We start from the raw sequence: 16,681 nt of genomic DNA, 5'->3' as shown, positions 1-16,681 counted from the left end.
CTGGTGGGCGTCAGAGACGTCGTCAGCCCACCACTCACTTTCCTGGTTCCTACCAACCTCGTCCCCCTCCTCCTCCTCCTCCTCCTCCTCCTACAGGCTTTCCTTCCTATGGTTATCACTTTGACCCAGTACTTGCGAGGGAAGTGAGGATCCATGAGGGTGTTAACACCGCTTTGACTGAGCGGCGTTTGTGGGAACAGATGGAGGATGTTACTCTTTCTGGGGGGCAATACACGAGTGTTTCTCCGAGCTACTACACCACACCTAGTGACGATAGCCGTGTTTTCTACCTTTATGGTGTGATCCCTGCTGAGTTTGGGCAGTTTAGTGCAGACTATGGTGCCCTGGGTCGCCCCTTTTACACTCCTATCCGTCCTCACCAGCCCACTAGTGTCTTTCCGGAGGATATGGGTATTCCTTTGTCGCAGAGAGGGACAGGTGGCCAGTTTGGAGCTTCTACTTCTGCTGCAGCAGCTTCTCCCAGAGTTGGCCGTGCTAGGGGCTGTGGTAGGCGAGCTGACCGTACTAGAGGGTGTGGGGGTCCGGTTCATGATCCCGAGTTGTTGGCTATGTATGCTGAGATTGATGGCTTTGATGAAGCCGACCTTGATGATGATGATGGTGTAGCGCAGTAGTCATAGTTGGTCACTACATCCCTCACTTTCCAGCTGGTTTGCGGGAGCCTTTTGCTACACAGCTGGTACTATCTTTCTTTGTTTTTGTTTTTATTGCATTTCTTATTTTCCCCTCTTCCCTTTGTTCGTAGTGTCCTATAGGTTGTTGGATTTTTCTGTGTGATTGCTATGATGTAGGCGTCACAATGAGGACACTGTGACATTTAGATTTGGGGGAGAGTATTTATTTCTATTGTGTGTTTATTTATTGTTGTGTGTGAAAAAAAAAATCCATAAAATTGAAAAATTTATAAATACAAAAACATGTTTTTATTTATTTTGAGTCGAGTCTTGGTGAAGTGTTTAGCAATGATGATAATTTGCTTTGTCTTTGCATTTGAATCCCGTTCAGTTATCCATGTACATTGTTTTGACCCGTTAGCTATGATAAACAAAGCTCTTTACTCAAGTCTTGACCGTCACAATATGCCTTATGTCGAGTAAATTTGACTATATTTTGTTGGTAAACCACTTAAATTTCTGGGGTCTTTAGAGCTTCCTAGGCCGGGAATGTAACACCCCGTATTTTATTAAGTTGAATGAAATTCTTTTAATTGCTATTTTGAATTTAATTACATCGTTTAACGATTTATATATATATGCTTAGCTAATTAATTAGTTTCATCATAATTCGATACGTTAATTTTAATAATCATTAATAAGTTTATTTAAAGTTAGTTCGAATTTATTGAAGTTAGTTCGGGTTTATTTATTTAATAATTTCCGTTTCTTTATGAGTCCTTATGAAAGTTGTTTTAAGTGAACCCGAGATGGATTTTGGGAACAAAACCGTCCAATTAGCTATTTTGAGCTTATTTCACTAAATTAGCAATTTTTATTAATATCCGTTGGTTTTGTAAAAATCGCTAATAATTCCGATTCAAGCTAATATCGTATTATTTCCGTTAACTAGCTGAGTTTATTTTATTTTCACTCATTAAATTTATTTATTATTAATTTCGTTTTATTCTTTGAAACTTTTATTAAAAACCGATTTTTATTAACTCGAGACGGTTTTAAAAGCGAACGAAATTACTTAACGATGAAGAAACGTACGTATAATTAGAAGCTAGCAAGCTAGTTGGTGTATCATTATTATTATTATTATTATTATTATTATTATTATTATTACTCCTCACCGTTTCCCCGACCCTTCTTTTCCCCTTCCCTTTTTGCGTAAAACAACAGAACAACAACTTTGAACAACAGTTCCTCAGTCCGTCATTTTCCGATCATTCAAACCCCACATCCCGCCTCCATTCTCAACCAAATTCCGTAATTTTTGTACCATTCTCTTCCCCTTTCCTTCCTCCTCCTTTTAAGGTAAGAAAGTCTCCTTTTTGTAGTGGTTTCGTCTTTCGCCGTCTTATAAAAGTGTCGTCTTTTAGCTTCTTTATTCCGTTTTCTTGCCCTTTTATGAAGGATTCGAAGACCCGGGGTGAGGCTCGTGCCTTGTGGACCATTTATTCGAAGATTAAGGGGCGTTTAAGGTAACACGATTTTACCGATCTTATTATTGATTGTACTTTATACATATAGTAAATACTTTGTATAAGTTAATTAGTGTGAGATGGGCTTAGAATTGGCGTGTTGGATTGCAGTAGAGTTTAGTATAATTGTCGAGGTCTATGTCCAATTTGGAGTTTCTGTTCTTTGTAAGAGTAGTACGAATGTGTATATAAGCAAGTACTCATGGTTGTGAGGTCTTATACAAGTGCAATGATTGGAAAACATGCCAAGCTTTGGTGAATTTGCTAAGCGATAGTGGGGTACATGTTTCCGGAGTTAATGTTAGAATTGTGTGTGTGCATTAAAAGGGTTCTTGACTTGAACGATTTCTCGATTTATAGTGGAATTGAATTATTATTGTGAGTAAAAGGTAAAGATTAGTGTAGTTGAAATCATTTGAGTGTACGTGAGATTTGGGTAATAGTATCATGGTCTGATGGTTATTAATGTTGAGTGCATCGTTAGTATTGCGAATGCTATCGTTATGGGTTAATCACTGACATTGGTTTGAGACGATTTTATACAAGTTTCATTTATCCATTTTGAGAAAAGTTGGTACCTTGGGATTCATGGTGAAGTGGGTGATTATGTTGGGTAATTTAATTGGGTGAATACTATCATTTTAATGCTTAAAATTTCGTCTTAAGACGGTCACAAATGAGCTTCTTTAATAGTGAAAATGGGTTTTGTCGAGCAGTTTTAGCGGGCTGTTTTGACGGGTTTCTTTATGTTATTTTGAACCAACCTCTTTGCTAACGTCTCAAGTACATGTACATGTTGGGTTTGGGTCTTTTGTTTGGGTGATATCCGTCGTGGTTTGGCCTAGGAAACCGTCCTAAGACGGCTGGACAGTAGGGAGTGGCCTGCTGTTGGCCTGGCCGTGGCCTACTGCAGCCTGGCCGTGGCCTAGGCAGTGGCCTGGCCGTGGCCTAGGCAGTGGCCTGGCCGTGGCCTAGGCAGTGGCCTGGCTAAGTCGCGAGTTTGGGCCGTATCTATAAATTGTTTTGACGCTAGTTTGGTTTATTTAAAATATAATTAAATTAATTTACGTCTCATATTTTATATAAAGATAATTCGTTAATATCGTCCTTTCACATAATTATTTTAGGTGGCTCATTTGTGGTTGAAGATGAAGAGTAATTTTGGGGTTTTAGAAGCTTTCTCAAGTTTTTACTTGTCTCTTTGCTAGCGTAAGGTAACTATTCCGAGTTACTCGACGAATTAATGTCACATTAGTAGTTAATGTTGTGCTCGTTGTTTGTTAAATGTTTAGGGATTGATAATGTGTTACTTTCGTTTTTCGCATGATAGAAATTAGAAATAGCATGAGAGTAATATAGCGATAATTGTAATGTTGGATGATTATGCCGAAAACTGAGCCTTGGTCCCTTTGACTGATTCGATGTCAGTCAATTGTGTGATTGGTCAGCCGCAATTTAACCCGTACCTGTCGCAGGGCTGGGGTTGCGGGTAAAAATTCGGTTGGATGAAATTTTGAATGAATTAGATAATCGGCCTTTTTCTTGTTTTAGGCCATTTATTATATTTTTATTTCACATGTGTAGTTAATTGATTTGAGTAGCTTCTTATATTGTAGAAACGGCCCTAGATTCCCTAAAGCCTTTAATATTGTTAAAATTGCTAGAATTGGAAGTTAGTATTGAATTTGTATTGAGGAACTGTTGGTTTATCTCATTTGAATAGACAATATTATATAGCCTTTCACATGATAGAATGTTAGAATTCATGTTGGTAAGTGGGACTTTTTGCCCTCTTAAGGTTAAGTGGGTGTCTTACTTGACTTGTGTGGTGAGTCTTGTGTGGTGTGGGCTAAAGTATTCAAGCTGGGACTAGCTGTGACTAGGTCCTAGGTGAGTATTTCGGCCTTCATCATAGATAGGTCTTTATAGTCTCTGACGAGTATATGTTCACTGCTTGATAGCCTTTGTGTTCCTGACTAGTGGATGTTTATCCAAGTTGGGGCATGACCTCAGGTACTAATTTTGATAGTATGGGGTCAGCTTAAGTACTAGCCGACCCTTCGGTGGTGTCCTTAGGGTACTCACTTCACTTTGTTTTAAAAAAGTTGTGAGTCTTGGGTGCGGTGGTGTGTATCCGCATGTCTAGGTCTGTGCAGATTTTAGGCTAGGGTTGTGTTGTCTCTTGGCCATGTTTTCTTAATAGTAACCGCTGAGCCAAGATACCGGTTCGATTACCTTCCCTACCTCGTGGTATAGACTTGAGTTACAAAGTGACTATTGACCGTACTAAGAACTTATGCCTGTCTTTGATATATTGCCCTTTCTTGTATGGTGATTCTATGAATCATAGAAGGTGAGATGCAAGCCGGCTATTGTTGATAGAGTTTGGATTCCTGGATGTTATGTGATTCACATGATAGTGTAGCATGAGTCGGTCTAGTTTTCACATGCTAGGACTATGTGTTGTTATATTGTTGTTCACATGATAAGCACGATTGTCTAGCATCTATATGCTAAGGCATTGTGTGATTCGTATTCATATTCTTATGTTTACATGTTATATTAATTATGACATTTCGTGGCTGGGAGAACTCGGAGTTACTCCCCACTGACTGTGGCTTTCGTATTTGTATAAAATGCGAATGACAGGTAGGTGATGCATATATGGGGTACATGGACGAGCTAGCGAGCAAAGTAACCTTGGGACCTAGACTGGTTTTATTTCATTGTGACCCTTAAACCCTTTTTATGTCACATACATTTTAGGGACATATGTCTCCCTTTTCTATTTTGGGTTTGTATCTTTACTTTTTCTTATCATTAGCTATGTATGTAAAGTAGTTCATTAGCATTGCAGGTTTTGGCACCCGCTTCTGGGAATGTTGGAAATGTTGTGATTGGTTTAGAAAATTTTTGAAATTACAGGTTTTTGGCTAGTTGAACCAATTACAAACATATCCTACCAGTTTTTCTGTAGAATTTACGTAATTAATTAAGGCTAGATTTAAGGGTGTCACAGTTGGTATCAGAGCATATTTGCTCCCGACGCACGTTTGTGCACCCCACTATAAATAACTTGACCTTAAAATAATAAACTTGAGAGATGGGTAAGATGGGTAGATTTAGGATCTTATGTTGTAGTCTCTTTGTGTTTGCTCTTTGTTAGGTACTAGCCTGTTTGTTGATTGTCATTTAATAATTGTTGCGTTCTTAGATCATTGACCGTGAGCTTATCTATAGCTAATGGAGTTATTACCCTTATTATAAAAAAATTTGGAACTAAAGGTTTTGAAAATATTTTAATGTTTTTCACTGGTTTTAACGTCAATTAGTGTTAAAGCTTGTTATTGGAGACGTCTGATAATTAGTTTTATCATTTGTTGGTGTAAAAATGTATTTTTATGTCTTTGAATTGGAATATTGATGTTCTTTAGTGATCGCCAAGAGTATCTCCGTTCCATTGAAAGGACACTTATATTTTAAGAAGATCAAGATTTAGTGCCTATTGCTGAGGATTGAAGATTTGTTCAACCTTTGAAGAATGCTTTACTTCCTTGAAGATGTTTCTCGTTCTTTTTGTATCTCGCCTTATTCTTAATCTCTTGGTGCTTATCCTCCTTCTAAACTCCCTTCTGTTTTACTTTAAAAGCTACGCTTGTACTCCTAACTTGTCCTTTGTTCCTTGCTAATCATCCCTTAACGCCATTTGATAGCACTCTTTCTTGTGGGGTGTTAACCTTGGTTGGATTTGATTCTTAAGTATAAAAGTTTACTCGTTATTTCCTTGTCTTGAATACCTCCCTAATTCTAATATTTCTTACTGGTTGTTAACTAGTTATCTTTATGATTCGACTCTTTTAGTCTCACACCCTGACATGTTGCTTAAGTTTCCTTGTTGTCTAAATTCCCTTTCTCCTCGATCATAAGCGTTACCGTTCATACCTCCTTTCCTCGCTTCATCTTGCTCCTCCTTTAAGTTTGACACTCGTATCTTGTGAAACTCTATCTTTGACATCCTTGTAAATTTGACTTCAGTCCTTATCCCTAGGAAGTTCATCATATCTCTTTTGTTGGTTAAGCTTGAACCCTCTTAGCATACTTGTATCTATGATGTCTAACTTACTTTTCATTTCACACAATTTCTAAATATTTCAAACTACTATTTTTGGTTCGTTGTTAAAAATTTATGTTACCATTACAAAATTTTCCCTACTTGTAAAGATTTGGAAAATGAAAATTCGATTTGTTTCTCTAATTGTTCTTTGAGTATAGACTTCCTTATCATGGTTTTGAGTTGCTAAACCGAGATTTCTTTAAATTTTATCCAATTTCTGTTAACTTTGATCTATTTATGACTTCTTTGTCAAAGTTTAATGTTACATTTTCCGGAATTTAACTCCCCTTTTAGTTTAAAGGTGAAACCTTAATTTCTATTTTGTTTTTTTTTGCAAAAGAACATTTGAGGAGATTACCTTTCCCTTATTTTGATTTTAACGTTGATCGGATGTTAGAACTAGTTATTGGAAAAGTTTGATAACTTGTTCTACGTTTGTCGGCGAATAGTTTTTGTTTTAAATTTGTCTCTGACTTGGAAAGTTAGCATTCTTGTGTGCGCGACAAGAGCATTTCCGTTCCATGAATGAGACTTATATTTTTGAAAACTCTTCATTAATGTTGTTGAAGGTATTTTGATTTTGACTTATACAAATAATTTGCCTTTTGACCTTATCTTTGATTTGGAATGTGATGTTCTTGAATACGTAACGAGAACCCTTCCGTTCCTTTGATGAGAATCTGGTTCTGACAGAAAATTTTATTTGAAACTTTTAAAGAATTTTGATTCTTACGATAAGTGACCTTTTAAATGTTTTAGTTACCGATTTCAATTTCAGTTTTATTTTCACAACCTTTTAATATTTTGGGTTACCAATTTCAAAAGTCCAGTTTTACCTTTATAACCTTTCATTCTCTACTTTCAAGTTTCGAGGACGAAACTTTTTAAAAGATGGGGTGATTGTAACACCCCGTATTTTATTAAGTTGAATGAAATTCTTTTAATTGCTATTTTGAATTTAATTACATCGTTTAACGATTTATATATATATGCTTAGCTAATTAATTAGTTTCATCATAATTCGATACGTTAATTTTAATAATCATTAATAAGTTTATTTAAAGTTAGTTCGAATTTATTGAAGTTAGTTCGGGTTTATTTATTTAATAATTTCCGTTTCTTTATGAGTCCTTATGAAAGTTGTTTTAAGTGAACCCGAGATGGATTTTGGGAACAAAACCGTCCAATTAGCTATTTTGAGCTTATTTCACTAAATTAGCAATTTTTATTAATATCCGTTGGTTTTGTAAAAATCGCTAATAATTCCGATTCAAGCTAATATCGTATTATTTCCGTTAACTAGCTGAGTTTATTTTATTTTCACTCATTAAATTTATTTATTATTAATTTCGTTTTATTACTGAAACTTTTATTAAAAACCGATTTTTATTAACTCGAGACGGTTTTAAAAGCGAACGAAATTACTTAACGATGAAGAAACGTACGTATAATTAGAAGCTAGCAAGCTAGCTGGTGTATCATTATTATTATTATTATTATTAATTATTATTATTACTCCCTCACCGTTTCCCCTGACCCTTCTTTTCCCCTTCCCTTTTTGCGTAAAACAACAGACAACAACTTTGAACAACAGTTCCTCAGTCCGTCATTTTCCGATCATTCAAACCCCACATCCCGCCTCCATTCTCAACCAAATTCCGTAATTTTTGTACCATTCTCTTCCCCTTTCCTTCCTCCTCCTTTTAAGGTAAGAAAGTCTCCTTTTTGTAGTGGTTTCGTCTTTCGCCGTCTTATAAAAGTGTCGTCTTTTAGCTTCTTTATTCCGTTTTCTTGCCCTTTTATGAAGGATTCAAGACCGGGGTGAGGCTCGTGCCTTGTGGACCATTTATTCAAGATTAAGGGGCGTTTAAGGTAACACGATTTTACCGATCTTATTATTGATTGTACTTTATACATATAGTAAATACTTTGTATAAGTTAATTAGTGTGAGATGGGCTTAGAATTGGCGTGTTGGATTGCAGTAGAGTTTAGTATAATTGTCGAGGTCTATGTCCAATTTGGAGTTTATGTTCTTTGTAAGAGTAGTACGAATGTGTATATAAGCAAGTACTCATGGTTGTGAGGTCTTATACAAGTGCAATGATTGGAAAACATGCCAAGCTTTGGTGAATTTGCTAAGCGATAGTGGGGTACATGTTTTGGAGTTAATGTTAGAATTGTGTGTGTGCATTAAAAGGGTTACTGACTTGAACGATTTCTCGATTTATAGTGGAATTGAATTATTATTGTGAGTAAAAGGTAAAGATTAGTGTAGTTGAAATCATTTGAGTGTACGTGAGATTTGGGTAATAGTATCATGGTCTGATGGTTATTAATGTTGAGTGCATCGTTAGTATTGCGAATGCTATCGTTATGGGTTAATCACTGACATTGGTTTGAGACGATTTTATACAAGTTTCATTTATCCATTTTGAGAAAAGTTGGTACCTTGGGATTCATGGTGAAGTGGGTGATTATGTTGGGTAATTTAATTGGGTGAATACTATCATTTTAATGCTTAAAATTTCGTCTTAAGACGGTCACAAATGAGCTTCTTTAATAGTGAAAATGGGTTTTGTCGAGCAGTTTTAGCGGGCTGTTTTGACGGGTTTCTTTATGTTATTTTGAACCAACCTCTTTGCTAACGTCTCAAGTACATGTACATGTTGGGTTTGGGTCTTTTGTTTGGGTGATATCCGTCGTGGTTTGGCCTAGGAAACCGTCCTAAGACGGCTGGACAGTAGGGAGTGGCCTGCTGTTGGCCTGGCCGTGGCCTACTGCAGCCTGGCCGTGGCCTAGGCAGTGGCCTGGCCGTGGCCTAGGCAGTGGCCTGGCTAAGTCGCGAGTTTGGGCCGTATCTATAAATTGTTTTGACGCTAGTTTGGTTTATTTAAAATATAATTAAATTAATTTACGTCTCATATTTTATATAAAGATAATTCGTTAATATCGTCCTTTCACATAATTATTTTAGGTGGCTCATTTGTGGTTGAAGATGAAGAGTAATTTTGGGGTTTTAGAAGCTTTCTCAAGTTTTTACTTGTCTCTTTGCTAGCGTAAGGTAACTATTCCGAGTTACTCGACGAATTAATGTCACATTAGTAGTTAATGTTGTGCTCGTTGTTTGTTAAATGTTTAGGGATTGATAATGTGTTACTTTCGTTTTTCGCATGATAGAAATTAGAAATAGCATGAGAGTAATATAGCGATAATTGTAATGTTGGATGATTATGCCAAAATCGAGCCTTGGTCCCTTTGATCGATTCGATGTCGATCAATTGTGTGATTGGTCGGCCGCAATTTAACCGTGCACTGTCGCAGGGCTGGGGTTGCGGGTAAAAATTCGGTTGGATGAAATTTTGAATGAATTAGATAATCGGCCTTTTTCTTGTTTTAGGCCATTTATTATATTTTTATTTCACATGTGTAGTTAATTGATTTGAGTAGCTTCTTATATTGTAGAAACGGCCCTAGATTCCCTAAAGCCTTTAATATTGTTAAAATTGCTAGAATTGGAAGTTAGTATTGAATTTGTATTGAGGAACTGTTGGTTTATCTGCTGAATAGACAATATTATATAGCCTTTCACATGATAGAATGTTAGAATTCATGTTGGTAAGTGGGACTTTTTGCCCTCTTAAGGTTAAGTGGGTGTCTTACTTGACTTGTGTGGTGAGTCTTGTGTGGTGTGGGCTAAAGTATTCAAGTGGGACTAGTGTGACTAGGTCCTAGGTGAGTATTTCGGCCTTCATCATAGATAGGTCTTTATAGTCTCTGACGAGTATATGTTCACTGCTTGATAGCCTTTGTGTTCCTGACTAGTGGATGTTTATCCAAGTTGGGGCATGACCTCAGGTACTAATTTTGATAGTATGGGGTCAGCTTAAGTACTAGCCGACCCTTCGGTGGTGTCCTTAGGGTACTCACTTCACTTTGTTTTAAAAAAGTTGTGAGTCTTGGGTGCGGTGGTGTGTATCCGCATGTCTAGGTCTGCGCAGATTTTAGGCTAGGGTTGTGTTGTCTCTTGGCCATGTTTTCTTAATAGTAACCGCTGAGCCAAGATACCGGTTCGATTACCTTCCCTACCTCGTGGTATAGACTTGAGTTACAAAGTGACTATTGACCGTACTAAGAACTTATGCCTGTCTTTGATATATTGCCCTTTCTTGTATGGTGATTCTATGAATCATAGAAGGTGAGATGCAAGCCGGCTATGGTTGATAGAGTTTGGATTCCTGGATGTTATGTGATTCACATGATAGTGTAGCATGAGTCGGTCTAGTTTTCACATGCTAGGACTATGTGTTGTTATATTGTTGTTCACATGATAAGCACGATTGTCTAACATCTATATGCTAAGGCATTGTGTGATTCGTATTCATATTCTTATGTTTACATGTTATATTAATTATGACATTTCGTGGCTGGGAGAACTCGGAGTTACTCCCCACTGACTGTGGCTTTCGTATTTGTATAAAATGCGAATGACAGGTAGGTGATGCATATATGGGGTACATGGACGAGCTAGCGAGCAAAGTAACCTTGGGACCTAGACTGGTTTTATTTCATTGTGACCCTTAAACCCTTTTTATGTCACATACATTTTAGGGACATATGTCTCCCTTTTCTATTTTGGGTTTGTATCTTTACTTTTTCTTATCATTAGCTATGTATGTAAAGTAGTTCATTAGCATTGCAGGTTTTGGCACCCGCTTCTGGGAATGTTGGAAATGTTGTGATTGGTTTAGAAAATTTTTGAAATTACAGGTTTTTGGCTAGTTGAACCAATTACAAACATATCCTACCAGTTTTTCTGTAGAATTTACGTAATTAATTAAGGCTAGATTTAAGGGTGTCACAGGGAACATTAGTAAACCGGTCTCATTTGTTATTTAGGCTAGAGAGTGTGGTCTCCTTGTGGAATATGTAATATCAAACTGCATAAGTGTGACATTAGTTTCTTAGCTTTTTGCGCGTTCATATGATTGAGTACATGAGGAAAGGCGGTTCTTAATGTTCAAATATGCCATACATTACCCAATTTTGTTAGCCCGTTTGAACCATGTAGCCATTTTATATCCTATTTCTTAGCTACATTCCAGAATTTGCCTACCTTTTCGGGACAGTCGCAGTTGCTTGAGTCTTTTGTTGTTATAGCTACTTTGGTTGGGTTGGGACTTTTATGTCATGTGGGTAGTAGCTATCTTTTTGTAGCAATTGTGTGATCTCCTATGTTGAAAAAAAAATATATTATGAAGTAAAGAAAAAATAAATCGAAAATTCCGAAAAAAAAAGAAGAAGAAAAAGAGAAAAAAAAATTGCTTCATCAAGTTTTGTTAGGAGATCGTAAGTGATAATTACTAGAGTCGATTGCACTTTTGGAGAGTCTTTTCATAATATTTGGTTAATTACATTATAAAAGGTATTTTAAAGCCTTTTATTTCATTTTTTTACATTTTGAAGGGTATTTTAAAGCCTATCTCATTTTTTTACATTTTAAAAACAAATGTATTAGTCACCAACACAAAATCATCCTTGGTTTTACATACCATGTCGGATTTTAACCCGAGTACGATGATGAACGTTGACTAATTACAAACAAATGAACTTAAAACAATTAGTTCATAATCATTTTCAATACTATTCATGTCAAGCTTGCAAAACCAAACCCGACATCAAATATTGTCAAAACAATGACGATTATTCAAGTCTCGTTCTTCAAATTACCACAAAAGCGGCCTAAACGGCCTTTTCAAATCAAGACGGGTTTAAACACCTATTTTTCAATACATTTTACGAACCTTTGCAATGGTCAGAAGACGTCTTTCATCGTCTGTTGACCCGCGCCTAAACAAGCCACTTATTTTCACATTTTCAAATAAGGGCAGACCTGCTTGCATCGCCTGACGGCTCGCGCCTCTTCTGGCTGCCTGATGCAGGGTCTATTTCCTTCCAGCATTTGTCTAGGACGATCCCGACTTCGGTTAACTCGAATACAGGACGGATCAAACGACAAATCTGCCCATTTTACATTGTATTCTCAAAACGCCTTACTAAGACAAACGGATCACGTTATGCACCATAAACCTAACTCGGTAAATGGATGTTTAATTTCCGTCTTGCATGCAAATCAATATTAAATCCAACTTGACATCAAATACTTGATACTTGGATTAAACAAACCGACGTAGAAAGCTCACATGTTAGGTTCAAACTAGTGGATGCGCATTCATGCATTTACCCGTTTTATCAATTTTTGCATTAAACCAACCAAGATCGATCACTAGAGGCCACTACCGCGGGCGGGATTGGGTCTCCGATTAAAGGGCTTCCCAATACGTACCTTCACCTCTTACTCAGAAACTTTGGATAGTAGACGACCTTATCCAGGGCGTACGAGAGTCATTCTAGAGATAGGATGCTGAAGAGGGACGATTCCTTATATTTAGTACCTATGTCAAACACCGATTTTTGCCTTGGTTGACCTAGGTATAAAGTGGATTCGAACGGGTTCCAAGCATCCCACAAATGCTTGGTGGCGACTCTGAACATCTCTTGCATCGTTTCGAGACCCTTATCGAGACGAAACCGACCGATCTAAAACGATCTGGTCGAAAGCATTCCTTACGCCGCCGAGCGTGGCTTTCAAGAAAAGACCGCTTCCGTGTCCATAGATCGGCTGTGCATCAGCAGGTGGGCCATGTCCACAGATTGGCGACTCCGTTGGGGAGAACTAGGACACTTGTGTCTTTGTGATCCCTAGATGGTGAGACTCGAACGAGGTCTTGGTTGAAATGCATGAATTGATATTACGGTCATGGTCGGGTTCCTTGTCCGGGCTCACAACCTAACCCTTTTCGACCAATTGGCTCGTCTCGTCAGCGTGAGCTTCCTCATCCCCGCACTTCGAATCCTGATTGAGTTAAGCATACCGTTGACGTTACACATTTCTGTTTCGTCAAAGAGCTTTCATCACCTTCGAACACAAGGCTAGGGCACCCTCCTTACACATTTTGTTTGGATTGGTATCCCTATCGAAATTCAGGGTTTGATTGCTTGGTGTGTAACCCACCCTTTAAGCCAAAACCCTGGTCAGAATTATGCATAATATAATAAAAATGCGAGTGCTTATGTGTTACGTGATCATAAGTCCTTCCGTGTCATTTCAAAAACACTCTTTTGCGCCGTCATAATGGCCATTTCAAACCTCGGTCTTTCGCCGAACGTTGCATTTCAAACAATACGCCTTTCTAGGCCGTCGTAATGACGATTTTCAAACTCAGTTTTCTACAACCATTTCAACACGCCTTTCTAGGCCGTCATAATGACGATTTTCAAACTCGGTTTTCTACAACCATTTCAAAACACCTTTTTACGCCGTTATAATCGCCGCATCAAGATACGGATTTTAACCCGTCTCGCGCCGACAATGGCTCTCTCAAAACTCGAGAAAGGCACACACCCTTTTTCGAGACATTTTCAAATCCCGAGGACCATACACCGTCCTAGAGACCTTATCAAACATTTCAAAACTCGATTTTCAAAACATACAATTTTGAATTTCAAAAATCGTCTTGGGAAATAGTACATTCTTTTCCGAGCCGACTCAAACTCAAACCGTCTTTTGAAAACAAACTTAAGACAACTCTTCAACTGGCCGACTTTCGAAGATCCCTATTCTTCGAAAGCCGTCCATAAAGCAACAAACAAATCTTTTTGAAAATCTCTATTTTTGAAAACTTCAGTCCACCATTCCAATTCCGCCTCGTGTCTATCGAGTCGAAGCAAGCGTACTTATGGGTCTTTACTTATGAGTCGTCTCACCAAGAGACTCGCCCAACGGCGCCACGCCACTACGTTGGACGTGAGTCAAAGTCTGGTCAATACCGTCACGTTATAAATCGAGTCAGCACCGTGGTACCACACACGGTCATCCTCGTCTTGTTGAGTCTGATCTCTGTTCCGTCCTTTGTGTTGTCTGCGTTCAGTCTTTGGACCGTGTCGGATTGAGATGTAATGTGAGCCGTTTCTCTGCCTCAGATCCATGGCCCCGTCTTCAACTTCGTCCAACAACAACAATGACAACAGAGATGTTTTGACTGCTCGGCTAGCCAGCCTGATCACTGCTCTTAAGGTCACCCTGGACCATGTCAAGACCCGTATCGACACCCTGGAAAACAAGGAAAATGGAGAACACAACACTCCGCCTTTGACTGAAACTGAGAAAAGGCTCAAACTCTTGGAAGAACAACTCCTAGCCCGGGGTAACAACATCCACCTTGAAAACAACCGAAGATTTGAACTCGTTGGGGATCAACTACCCGACAACTTCACCTTGACTTATGTGCCCAAATTCATGGGAGTTGAGGACCCACTCAATCACATCCGATCCTTCAAAGACTACATGGCCATAAAGGGGGTCAAACAGAAACTCTTCACCTGGATCTTTCCATCATCCCTGGAACCGATCCCTCGCCAATGGTACTACTCCCTCGACCCGAAGAACCTCACTACTTAGGACGAGGTCGCAGTTGAGTTTGATAAGCAATATGCCGACAATGTCGAAATCCAGGCCAACACCCATACTCTTGAGGTCCTCACTCAAAATGATAAGGAAGGATTCACAGAATTCCCAACTCGTTGGAGGAGGGTAAGCACCCAATTGGTCAGTAAGCCAAGCGAATCAACTTTGGTAGAGAAATTTGTCAACAATCTCCGCCCGGTGTATGCCAACTTACTGAGATACCAAAACATCAAGACGTTCCAAGATCTACAAATCCTTGGAACTCGCATCGAAGACGACCTCCGAAAGGGTGTCCTCGCCAAAACCACCGGTAGAGGCTACCAGGGATCCACATCCACCATATCTCGCCCCTATGGTCAAACAAACAAAATTGATGAGGTCAACCTCCTCGAGCCAACCGCGAAAAGAGCTAAACGCCCCCAGAGAGTGTTCACAAACCTAGGGTCAACATATGCAAGCGCCCTAAAAAGGCTTATGGACCAAGGGAAACTACAACCGATCGAACCCACTCCGGATCCATCTGAAGCTAAGAAGACCCGTTTCTAGAATCGCAATGCCTACTGCCAGTACCACCAAGGGAAAAGTCATGACACAGAAACCAGTTTTAAGCTCAAACACGTCATTCAGGACATGATCGAGAAAGGGGAATTACCTTTGCCTCCACCAACAAAGTCAAACAACAAGACAAACCCTTTGGGAATCCATGCTATCTCCGACGATGAGCCAACCTTAGACTTATGACACCTCATCTTACCAATTGATGATGAGGTGAATGCCTTGGAGAAGGATGCCTCGGACGGGGTATTCGTATTCAGCTCCGCAACCATGCTGGCCTTGTTCCAACAAGTTGAGGAGGCTATAGCTAGTCTCTCAGAAAGGATTACTCGGCTTGACGATGTTTACCACCGGTTGATTTTCAACCCACCAACACCAACACCACGCCCGAGGGAGAGTCCTCCAAACAACCGAAACTACCCTCACCAGGAAGGATCGCTTCCGCGACCATTCTGGCACGCACCTCACAATAATCAACCTCACAATAATCAACCTCACAAAAATTACCCTCACAAAAACTTCCCTCACAAAAACTATCGACGCTGAGGATGTCTATATGGTTCCGAGAAAGGGGAAACAGGCAAAAGAGATCGGTCATCTTACCCGGTCCAGACGCCCATATCAAAACTCAAACAATTCAACAGTCGTTCCAACAACGAATGACCAGGTTGTCCCGGACACGGACACCCAACCCAAGGCTCCCGAAAATTCTATCCTTAAACAGCTGCAAAAAGTAAGAGCCGAAATTTCAATTTGGCAGCTGATTGCTACATCCTTCGAATATCGGCAAGCTCTACTATAAGCCTTGAGACAACTGACTGTTCCCTCTACCTCCTCTCCTGAATAAGTGGTAGCACACATGACAAGGGATGTCCCCGACTTGAACAACCCGGTCATCTTCTCTGATGAAGATATCCCTCCATTCGGAGCCAACCATAACCTGGCCCTATACATCACCGTACAGTGCCTAAAAAAGAACGTACCTATGGTTCTAGTGGATGACGGATCTGTGGTTAATGTCATTCCCCTCAAAACGGCTCATAAACTGGGTATCAAATAAACTGATTTGGTCCCAACCAATCAAGGGGTACGCGCCTATGACGGCACTCGTCGTAAGCTGGCGGGGCTTATCACCGTAACCGTTACAACCGGACCCTTGGAAAGGCAGACCAGTTTTCAGGTAGTCGACGTTGACGCCTCCTTCAACATGCTTCTGGGACGCCCCTGGATTCACGTCGTCAAGACAGTTACCTCAACCCTTCATCAGAAAATCAGGGTCCCTTTCAACGGAAAGACGATCACAATTCCTGCTTCCCCAATCAA

The 16,681-nt window shown here is 39.3% G+C and overlaps 1 long non-coding RNA gene across 2 annotated transcripts; it reads left to right on the top strand.

Annotated features, from left to right (window-relative positions):
• The first annotated feature begins 1,847 nt into the window (after positions 1–1,847).
• On the top strand, positions 1,848–10,972 carry LOC141605451 (uncharacterized). Of its 2 annotated transcripts, XR_012526358.1 has the most exons (5): positions 1,848–1,997; positions 2,097–2,164; positions 3,292–3,378; positions 9,254–9,340; positions 10,771–10,972. It is a non-coding gene; the product is annotated as an uncharacterized LOC141605451 (long non-coding RNA). The 2 variants fall into 2 exon arrangements; XR_012526359.1 differs by lacking the exons at positions 9,254–9,340; positions 10,771–10,972 and adding an exon at positions 4,814–5,015.
• Positions 10,973–16,681: the final 5,709 nt, after the last annotated feature.

Source organism: Silene latifolia, chromosome 10 (genome assembly GCF_048544455.1).
Source record: "Silene latifolia isolate original U9 population chromosome 10, ASM4854445v1, whole genome shotgun sequence".
Lineage (NCBI taxonomy): Eukaryota > Viridiplantae > Streptophyta > Magnoliopsida > Caryophyllales > Caryophyllaceae > Silene > Silene latifolia.
Note: the sequence above shows the minus strand (reverse complement) of the source record. Positions and strands in the feature narration are given on the sequence as shown.